This window comes from Pinus tabuliformis, chromosome 1_2 (genome assembly GCF_031772625.1).
Source record: "Pinus tabuliformis cultivar Carrire ecotype Pingquan chromosome 1_2, CPIR1, whole genome shotgun sequence".
Classification (NCBI taxonomy): Eukaryota; Viridiplantae; Streptophyta; class Pinopsida; order Pinales; family Pinaceae; genus Pinus; species Pinus tabuliformis.
In genome coordinates this window covers 6,783,185-6,794,319 of record NC_142298.1, presented here as the reverse complement: position 1 = coordinate 6,794,319, position 11,135 = coordinate 6,783,185, and the positions used below count along the sequence as shown (strand labels likewise).

At 33.1% G+C, this 11,135-nt stretch overlaps 1 pseudogene; it reads left to right on the top strand.

Moving 5' to 3' along the window:
• Positions 1-473: 473 nt before the first annotated feature.
• On the top strand, positions 474-3,112 carry LOC149204035 (uncharacterized; annotated as a pseudogene).
• Positions 3,113-11,135: the final 8,023 nt, after the last annotated feature.

Below are 11,135 nucleotides of genomic sequence, written 5' to 3'. Positions count from 1 at the left end.
AGTGGGACAACCATAACTAATTGATATTTGCTAATACAAAATGAATCCTCAATATTATTACTTGAAAACGATACCACTTCTATGGTAGTAAATGAAGGGGGAATCTTTCACTACTGTGAGGTACATCTATCATAACTCAGTTTTCAAACTAGTAGTGGGGACAAGCATCACTAATTTCTATTTGCTAATACAAAATGACTCCTAAATGTTATTATTTGGAAATGATACTACCTGTACAGTGGTAAGTAAAGGGGGAAGCTTTCACTCTTGTGAGATACCTCTAGGTCTTAGATCATCAATATTTTTCCTTATATCCGAAACAGATGAGCTCTTAAGAAAATAAACGCAATTACATGAATAAATAATTTTTATAATCAATTAAGTTCTTAACCTAATTTTTATAATCAATTATGAACTTAACCTATTTCTCTTATATAAATAATTAATTTTATTCCTTCCTTTTAATTAAGTCGATGGATTTTTATGGTGAGGATTTTCCTCACAACACTTTAGATAGATTCATCGGTCGCCACGTAATCTAGTGATAATGTCCCGCCTTCTCTGTTTGGCTACAATTGTTGAGATCTCTGCCCGATTCTCAATGTTTTGGGTTCTCCTTTAGCCCCTGTGCCTATCAGTGGTGATCCTCTTCCTCATCTGAGTATTAAAGACACTCCCATTGTAAGGAATCCTATGCTTTTTTTCATTCCCTTTGTCCAAGTTGTTTTCACGTTTACTGTATTTGCAACCTCCCTCTCTACTATAGGACATCATGTAAATTAGCCCATTTGGTAGCTTGAAAATTTGTTTGGCACTTATTGTCTTGATCAGACATGCTATGGGTTGAGGTGTGTAGTGGAGAATGATGGTAATGATTTATGAAGATAGATTAAAGTAGAAGTATAAGACAATAAAATAGGTTTTCATTAACAAGGAGTTATTGTTGAGGCCCCTGGATTTTATTTTATTTTGAGGTGAATCATAGGGCTCTCCCTAGTTCCGAGCGTTACAGGCACCCGTCTACTAATGGTGATGAGGCCCCTGGATTTGATTTTATTTCGAGGTGAATCATAGGGCTCTCCCTAGTTCCGAGCATTACAGGCACCCGTCTACTAATGGTGAGAGGTCTGCAGCTACAAGTAATGTTGAAATCCAAAGGGGTTAGCTGGTTGTGCTCCTGCAAATGGATTGATATGCCAAATCTAGTATGCGTCCTAGGGGTGGGATATAAACGTTACTAACCCTTTACCCTTGGTATTGTTTCAAAAAATTATGTAGGAGGGTTTCATATATAGTTGGGGAAAGAAGTGATTTTTTTTAAATGTCTATGAGTTTTAGATTTCACATATTATTTCTATGGATTGTGATAAATGTTGAGAGATATAATCTCGAAACATGTGATTTAATGTCCAGGGACATGAGTTTGATGTTTCGTTTCTCCTTTCCCTTTGAATTTTGATTGAAATTTTTTGCTGAAAACCATTATTATTTATGCAGGAAACCTCATCTGCCCAATATATCTTGCAACAATATATAAGAGGGTATGGAGGTGTCTGGTATCAAAGCTCAATCTAGAATGCATATGCTATGGGAAAGGTGAAGATGCTGACATCTGAATATGAAAGAGCTACAAAAGAAACAAAGAATCGTAATTGCTTTAGAGAAGTAGAGACTGGTGGCTTTATATTATGGTAGATGATGCGTGATATGTGGTATGGGGAGCTTGTAGTTGGAGGCAGCAAAGTGCATGTAGGGAGCAATGGGAAGCTAGTTTGGAGACACACATCATGGCTTGGTGCTCATGCCGCAAAAGGATCTGTTAGGACTTTGTGTAGGGCTCTTCCTATCCAAATACTAGGCATATCTTTGTTTTAATTTGAATTTCTTATATATGTGTGTGTTTCTTTTTTTTTTTTTCAATTTATTGGTATTTGCACTAGCCAGAGGCACACATCTAAATCTTACTTTACTTCAAGTACATTTCAGGGGGTTATGGAATTTCTATTAATTTTCCTCCGTTTAATAGATTCATTTTTTTCACTGAGGCCATATTTGATTTTAGGTTATGATCTATTTTTTTAGTTTTTTACGACTCTTAGGTAGGTGCTAAAACCTATGTTTCTTGTTGGTCTTTTGGTAGGAATGATTATTTTTGCAACTTGAACAAAATAGAACTTGATGGATCATGTGCTTAATATGTCCTAGATGTGTAGGATATCTTGAATATGTGTTTGATATTTGTAGTGAAATTGCACACTACCTATTGCCAAATTTTAGTTTTCTTAGTGTTCAATTTTATCAGTGTTCCATCACCCAATTACCAAAGCCTGCATTCATACTTATTTCTTGATAAGGTACAAAATCCACATTTTTCTTAATTTAGAAGTAATATTTATTCTTCAGTTCTGATTTGAATTAATAAATTCTGCGGTGTTCAAGTCCTGATATCTTGTGTTTGGTTTAGGGCTTGGATCCGCAACCACTACAACCATGTTTTCTGATGCTAGATGCATTGGAGAGAAGCAAATAAATGCGGAAGACTTCTTTGTTATTAAGCTTTGTGCAAATCCATCAAACTTAAAGGCTAGAATTGATGGCCTTGCTGAGATGATCAAACATGTTCTCTTTGGCAATTTTAGCTAGAGAACTAGGCTTCTTGTCCATATGGAAGATTCTTATCTCACAAAAATTCAACTACTGGAGTTGATGATGTTTATTGGGAGACAATAATAAACTCATTGCTTGATGATTATAGACCTATAGAGGGAATGATGATAACTCATTTTTTCCGCTCTGTTGTCACTCTCTTTCAGATTCAAAGAAATAACAATGAGCCACAATGAAACTCGGATGGAAGAGGCTTGGATTAGAGGAAATTTTATTCAATGTGCCTATATTATCCTTGGATTGCTTTATCCCTCCAGTAGACATAATGTGTGGTTTTGTCATTGAAGCCTTTGAGTTGCCTCAAGAAAGAGGCAAATCCATGGCTTGGAGTAACCACAATAAGGTGACTGCATTGGAGAAACCTCAGGGAAAGGGTCATAACATCATTTGGAGAGTAGAAGATGGACATTCTTCTATAATCTATTTAACAAAAATCAGTTTGTAATTCTAATGTTACATTGAGACATTAACGTTGTTTATTCCAAATATGACTTTCAAGACCTTTCAAGCTGCCTCCAAGAGCCTCATGAGTTAACATGCAGATAATAAAACTTCACTTGTTCTATCTCAGGGCTGATAAATATTTATACGTTGAATGAAGAAAATTTTGATGATTATCTTAGGCGGGATGTTGAACTCTTTCAAGCAATGTACAATATCTGAGACATATAACTCTTTGTTTACTCACAACTAATCCTATATGGAAGAAAATTGGTAACGTTGACATAGATGTCCACATTAACAAATAAATGTGTTACCCACATTTTTCAAATTTATTGAGGGTGTATATGTTTGCTAAGCAAGGTTTCCATTTCTCAAAAGTTTTGTGAGTTTGATGTTTTCTTCAGGTTATGGAGTAGTTTGTGCAATGCAATTAGTTCCTCTACTTGAGAATAAATCCCAAAGACCAGGAAGAATGAATGTGGGTGGGTTTTGACATACAACCATATGGAAGTGTCTTGATTGGCATGGTAGATTCAACAGAGCAGTGTCCAATCATGGTTGTTTCAATTTGGATGGTAGTTTTTGTTGCAAATGTCTAAAAATACTGTGTAAAAAATATCAGACTTTTTTTTTGAATTCCTTGATTTGATTTGGACTAGGCATGTTTAAAAAAAAATAGTTGTATAAAAGTGGTTATTTGTCTCAAGCTGTCCTATAACATAGGATCTGATGCCTATGTTCTAGTAATGATAATGTCTAATATTCTCTTTTATGATGATGATGATGATAATGATGATGATGGTTAACGTCCGCTGAGAAGGTGTCAAATTCACTCTTCAAATTGGAATGGAGTGGTTTCTCTTATGGTTAGGCATTGCAAGCCAAAGAGAAAAATAACTCCGAAGATGATGATCTCAAACTGGAATTTATAAATTTAATATTTGTAAAACAATCCTATGTATTATTGTCCATAAAGTACACTACAAGTTTTATAAAATTGAAGATTTTTGTCAAAACAAAACCTTAAACGTCATTCGGATTATTAGAATTTCTACTTTAGCAAGACATTTTTATATGAGATTTGTTAGCTTCTCCAGGAGATGCACAAAAAGTAATCAAGATTCTGTAAAAATATAACATGTTGATTGAACTAGTCTTTAACATGATGTACGATGTTGGATTTTCTTCTCTAATTTGGGTACCATTAGATGTCACTATTTAGCTTTAGCTTTCGACTTTCAACGAGCAAACCTGAAGGAAAAATGCCTTTGGTTGGCACATTAAAATTTTCATATGTCACTCTTTCGACCTTTCTTTTCTGTATCTTTGAAAAAATTTACCTAATTGAGTTCTGGATTCGAGTGTTACATATCCACTAATTTGACTACCACTATAATTTTGTTTTCCTTGTTTATTGTAAGAAATAACGAGCTCTGCTATTTTCTTTTCTGCAAGAAGTTAGGAAGTTAAGTGTGTGATCAACAAAATATTAAGTAGAATATGTCGGACCCAATATGTCTATTAATGATGTTCTGATTGGAATATCATGTCTGCTTGTATATCGAAACTTGTAAATGGTAACAATTATAAAACCCCGTGAATTTAAACCTCTGATTTACAATATCCCTTCAGATTCGATGAGCATATAAACAATGTTTTAATGTTGATATTACATCATCCCCTCATCAGAACTTTTTTATATCGCAAGTTTTATATTATTGCCATTGTTAAAAGTTATGATATCCATTTCTCGGATACTTGTTAACATCTGCGACTTGTCACCTACTATGGGCCATTGTTGTATAAATTTAAAAAGTCGTGAATTATATGGTTTTTGGGTATCAATTTTATTGGGTTGTGTTATATTCTTTCCACAACTAGCTCACGTAATTAACCGGGGGGTTGGAGGGGGGGCGGAGCCCCCCCTTCGTTTCGCCGATTGTGTAGCGGGGGGGGTCACAGGGGGTTTGAGGCATACCCGTAACCCCACATTATGGGGTCCAGGGCAGCGCCCCATAAATTTTTGGTGTTGGACCCTATGTTAGGTTGGGCGGACCCACCTATGGTTTTGTGCATGATTTTCACACGTCTTTTGGAAGTGATGGTTTTTGGTCCATGGTTTTGGACACGATGGTTTTCAGTCCATGGTATTGGATGCTTCGACATGTATAAATATGTATTGTAACATTGAAAGGAAGATAATGAAAAATCAAGCTGGTAGTCCCAATTTTGGGATCCAAGGGAAAATCTCTGTGTATATGTGTTTTATGTGTTATGCTCTCGCATTGTTTATTTTCTATGTTTTAGAATTCGTATGCAGGTAATTTCTGTACGAGGTTAAAAACTACAAATTTGAACCCTAATCATACAATGAAATCAAAATACCGAGGTTGTTGAAAATCAAAAATAAAATTTGAGGTACTTGTGGTGCAATTGAAATTCGAACCTTGAACATACAACGAAATCAAAATATCATGTTGTTATAGCCAGCTTGAGCTATATTTCTCATTTTGAACTACTAGAAGCTTCTTGAAATTGGCAAGGAGTTTGGATTGGTCCTTTTGCTAATATAGGCAACTATGGCATGCTGGCTAGACCTATTTCTCTCCTTCAAACAAGTAATATCCTCCATGCTCATCTGCAAAAAAAAGGGAAAATGCCCCTGTATCCCCGAGATGAGTAACTCAATGCTATTTAGAGGAGAAGAGTAGCTGGTAAGGGTGCCTTTAAAGTGATCTTTTATTCATTCATCAAACCAAATCTTGATTGATCTATTGGAGACACAAATTATTAAATCTTGTTGCATTTGGCCCAAAAGCATGAACGTTAATTAACACATCTTGATTAGATAACTCTTAATATGTTTAATCAATCACAGATAACAATTGTATAGCAACTATTTACTAAAATTCACATTTATTCTTTTAATGTTATTTTAAACTTTTTCACAGATGAATCATTGTTAGTAGGTTTTCTAAATCGAAGATAAAGTTATTGATCATAGCCATTTAATTATAACTATTAAAATTGCTATGCTTTTGATGTGCTTTATTACAAAGTTAATGAACTATATAGTAATACTATTAATAATTAATTGAATGACCTTAATAGTTAATTAAGCCGATTCTGAAATTATGTAAAAAAATATTCATATAATCAATTAAATTATACACTGGTTTCTAATATTACCAAGAAAAAATATATAAGTGTAATTATGTAGAAGATGTTTCTTCCAGAAACAGCCTTTTTGTTCTGAAGTTCGACAAATTAACACTGTAGATATTCATAAGCCAGCACTGCTATGAACTCCATTTAGAGCCATCAAAACATTATTCGTTTTTAAATCGATCTGGTTGGTTTGGATTAATATGAATTTTGATATTCAACCCAACTCTTGTGGGAAATCACCTTTACTTTTATGGGAAACCACCTTTAATTTTATGTGAAGGAAGTACCTACCGTTCTTTTTAAAATACCTTCCTTCACATCTCTATTGTGTAAGAATGCGAAGGGATTTGGATTCGCAGCTTTTCAGGTTTGCGATTTGAAGTGCCTTTAAGTGGAGACAAAAACCAATATATTTGATCTTCATTTACTGTAATATCGTCATTATATATATATATATAATTTTTATTTTATTTCGACAATGTTATTTAATCTAAATAATAATTTTTTTAATTCATTTTGATAATATTTAATTAATTTAAATTATAATTTTTTATTTTATTGTTGTAATATAATTATTTATATTATTGCTTTAAGTTAATATATGTGAAAAATACCAGTTTATATAAGTTTAATCAACAATTTTGTTGCACATTTTTTAATAAAAAAGATAAGGTTAATTATTTTATTATTTATTATACATATAAAAAGGGGAGGTAATATGGTTCGCAAGAAGGATGCAATTTTCCATGAGATGTTTTTCTTTCTATTGTAAATATTCTATCGAAATGATTATGTTTAGGAAGAATTTAAGAACATGGTAAATACTATGGTGATTATAGAGATCCACCTATTAGATATTGAGAAAGAAATATGAGATTTTAAATGGTGTGTTGAAAGGGAATTTATAGATATGTTATGTTTTTAGATTTTTTTGTTTGTATGGAACTCATTAGGATAGCCTTCGTTCTAATATGTATAGTAATGAATAGAGATATCACCAAATTGCAAATCTATAATTATACTAGGTTAGTGATTAGATGATGAAAATAATATGCCATAACCTTAACATTTTCTTATCATATATTATTACTAAAATTAGGAACATGTATATCGATTTACCTTCTCCTCACAAATCATCATTCAAACATGAAAGGTATTAGTAAATGTCTCATCTGAGAACACAATTGATAGCCAAGAATATGTTCTTATTCTTAGCATCATTAAAGACAAGGTTATCTCAAATTTACCTCAATTATAAATATTTGAATAGACCTTTATGGATGATATGATAGGGTGAATATATAAGTCATGATAGTTTGGGAACAACTTGGATTATGATGTTCTACACTAATGAGGATGATTACTTTAGTTCTTTTCTTGGGTTTCATCCTTCATTTGATTTTAATTTATGTTGTGTCTAATTTTTTAGTGACGTTTTTATAAAATGTAAGCTTATGAACAAATTCATAACTATTTTTTCTTATTAAGGAGTAGTAGTAATGCCTATGTAGTTTGTGTTGTAGACTTACCCTAACCCCTTTGAGTAAACAAATGGGTTGCTATGTATCCATTCTATCTTATGTTAAATAAGGCCCATGTAATAGATATAGTGTGAAAAAATAATTTTAATAAGTCTTACTAGAAGATTTTTCCTACTATAAACTTCATAATAATCTAGAGATAAAATATATAAATAAGTTAAAGCAATGTATTGATGTTTCTAGCTAAGCATAATGTAATTGGAACTCTACTAATATGGATGTTTCCCCCTTGAAGAGGAAAGTGAATGTTGCTTTCATAGATAAAGGAATTCCTACTTTTGCTACATTGGTTCTTCAACAATTGATATTGGTTGTCAAAAACCATCACTTATAGTCTAAATCTTGGTATATTCTATTTTTATAGTAAATAAAACCACAAGTAGAATCAAACCACTTTCCTCAACTAATATATTTGAGAATTCTTTTTTGGCCATAATCATATTTCGACATCTATAAATAACATAGTGATGTATCATTCAATCAGTAATCCTATGGGTTAGTAATAATAAAAATAGGAAATAAAAGTGGGTTTACCTCGTTGGACACCCTTATAACCCATAATGATATCCCTTCAAGTAGTATTGCATAAAACAACACCTATATATGGAATTTCACTTTCATATACCATTGGGTATATTGGATGTCCCCTGGGATAAGCCAATCAACCATATTGTTGTTATTGTGCACTAATAAGGACACTTAAGAATATTTCTTCCTATTACCTTAATAATTAGATAGTACAATTAAGGATATAATCAATCCTACACATATAAAGTACTAGTATTGGAACCTACGCATATATTAGATAAATTTAACACATCACACTCTATTTCCCAAAGGCCACTAGTAATCTTGTCCTATATGTTCGACCATAAATCACACTAGGAGTGGGGGGGTGAATCAGTGCGAGAGAAATTTTACCATTCATAACTTATCTTTAACCAAAAATGATATTGTGATGAATCATAACCATATGTTGTATATCAATAGTTAGAACAATGTATCTTAAATCTAAGAACATATAAAAGAGACAACACATCATCCATAAAGAGACACAAGCTTTTACATTGAAACCCATACGACAGGAAACCACATATTCTTCTTCTTATTATTCTTCAATTCATTACATAGATTTTCACACTTCAACCTACAGAAGTCAATGACTGCCAAGATATGTAAGCTAATACCTACGATAGGCTACAAGCTGATTAAGCCACCAACCTTGAAAGTGTGCAAGAAATAACTCATTGTAGGCTACAACCTGATTGATGAACCAACCTCAATGATGAGAAGCATCCAATTTGCTGTACACTCCAAACTGATTGAGGCACCAACCTTGATGATGAGAAAGCTCCAACCTATTCTAGTCTCCAACCTGATTGAGGCACCAACATTGATGATGAACAAGCTTCAACTTTCTCTAGGATATAACCTTATTGAGGCTCCTAACTCAATGAAGGAACCCACATCCTTCTTCAAAATTGTGTGGACCTATTTGCAATCTCTTTCAAATTGGATCCACATCTTCTGTCAAAAGCATATTTCTTCAAATGATTGTCATATTTTTGTGATTCCTTGATGAAACTCTTACTCGAACCTATTCAACAACCTACTTAAAAAAATGCTTTGCCAGGACCTATTATTTGATACAATTTGAGACCAATTCAAGAGCTCTTAAAAGACACAAGTTGAATTCTAATCATCTAAACACATCAACCAAGTTATTCATGTGTCTAGGATTGTATACCATTAAACTATGATCATTGTGCTTCTTTTCAAATTCAGTTGGAAAAATAATGAAATTGGAAACCATAAAAAACCATTTGCTACTATATTAACACCATATAAAATTATCCCAACTACAAAATGAAATATTTCAAGAGTATTCTACATAAAATATATTTTATGGTCACCTAAAAATTCTAATTGATAAAAAAAATGAATACACTAAGTGTGCCAATAAACATCTTCCAAAAATGGATTGACCGAGTTCCAAAACCACAACCTTCACAAACCAAATCTACCTTTAGGGGAATTTTGAGGTCTAAACTGGCCCTCCTTAGGAGATTATAAAATAATGGTTGAAATAATAAGATAAAATTAGATTACAACATCAAATTTTAAAGGGAAAAAAGAAAAAACTATTTTTTCAACTCGTATTTTCTACTTATCTCCCTATGGGTTTAAGAAAACATTAGGACAATACTCGCTGGATGCAAAATTTGATTCCTCATCCAAGTAGTACCCATGTTGCATACTTTGGATGCACCCTTCTACAAGAAAAATGAGAAATACATGAAAAACGTGATTGCAATCACGTTCTTTCATGTATTTCTCATTTTTCATATGGTAGGATCCATCGACCGTATGAAACATGGGTACTTGGATGAGGAATTAAATTTTGCGTCAAAAGAGTACCCCCACTTTAAATTTGAGTAAAACCTTAGGGAGATAAGTTGAAAATACGACTTGAAAAGGTAGTTGTATTATTTTATTATTTTTTAAGCATTTTACATTTTTACTCCAAAAATGGTGAATCATCCCCCATGGTTGACATCATCATCTTGAATCCTATTGGTTCTTATTAAGTTTATTTTGGTTGTATATTTTTTTTTAGGAGGCCCATTTTAGACCTCAAAATTCCCATAATGATACATCACCAACCGACCTGTGCAATAAGGCATAGAGTGGAATAATCAGAGATATATATATTGACCAAGTATTCATATCAAACATTAGAAATAATAACCTCCATGTAAAACAAAGAATGTATTATGATGATGATTTATCCTCAAACCGACCAATTACAAAAATCCTAACTGATCAAGCCCATCCACTAGATCACAAAGGTTCTCAATGATTTCACCCTTTAATGCACTAATTCATTGATCTCTCCCTAGACTCATCGTAGACTTATAGAAGGGTCATTATGGGGATTCAATCCTCTAATTAGTACATCAATTACCATCACATGTCCAACTAGAAGGATGCTCCAACACCCTCATTTACACGCTCCAACTCCCTAATTTACCATATTCGACCAGAAGGATGCTCCAACACCCTAGTTGATAGGTTCCAACCTGAAGAAAACTATGACTTCATGTGCAAACTCCAACCTATCCTAGCACCACCCCATCGCCATGATTTTTTCTTAGGCTCAACTTGAATGAGACTCCGCTCTCCCTCCTTGCATCACCCTACCACCCTATTCAACAAATTTTCACATTCCTATAAGGCTCTGACCTTTAGCTCACGATGATAGGGTGAGGGGACTACATCTATAATAAGGATAAGTGGGAAAAACAAAGTAATATA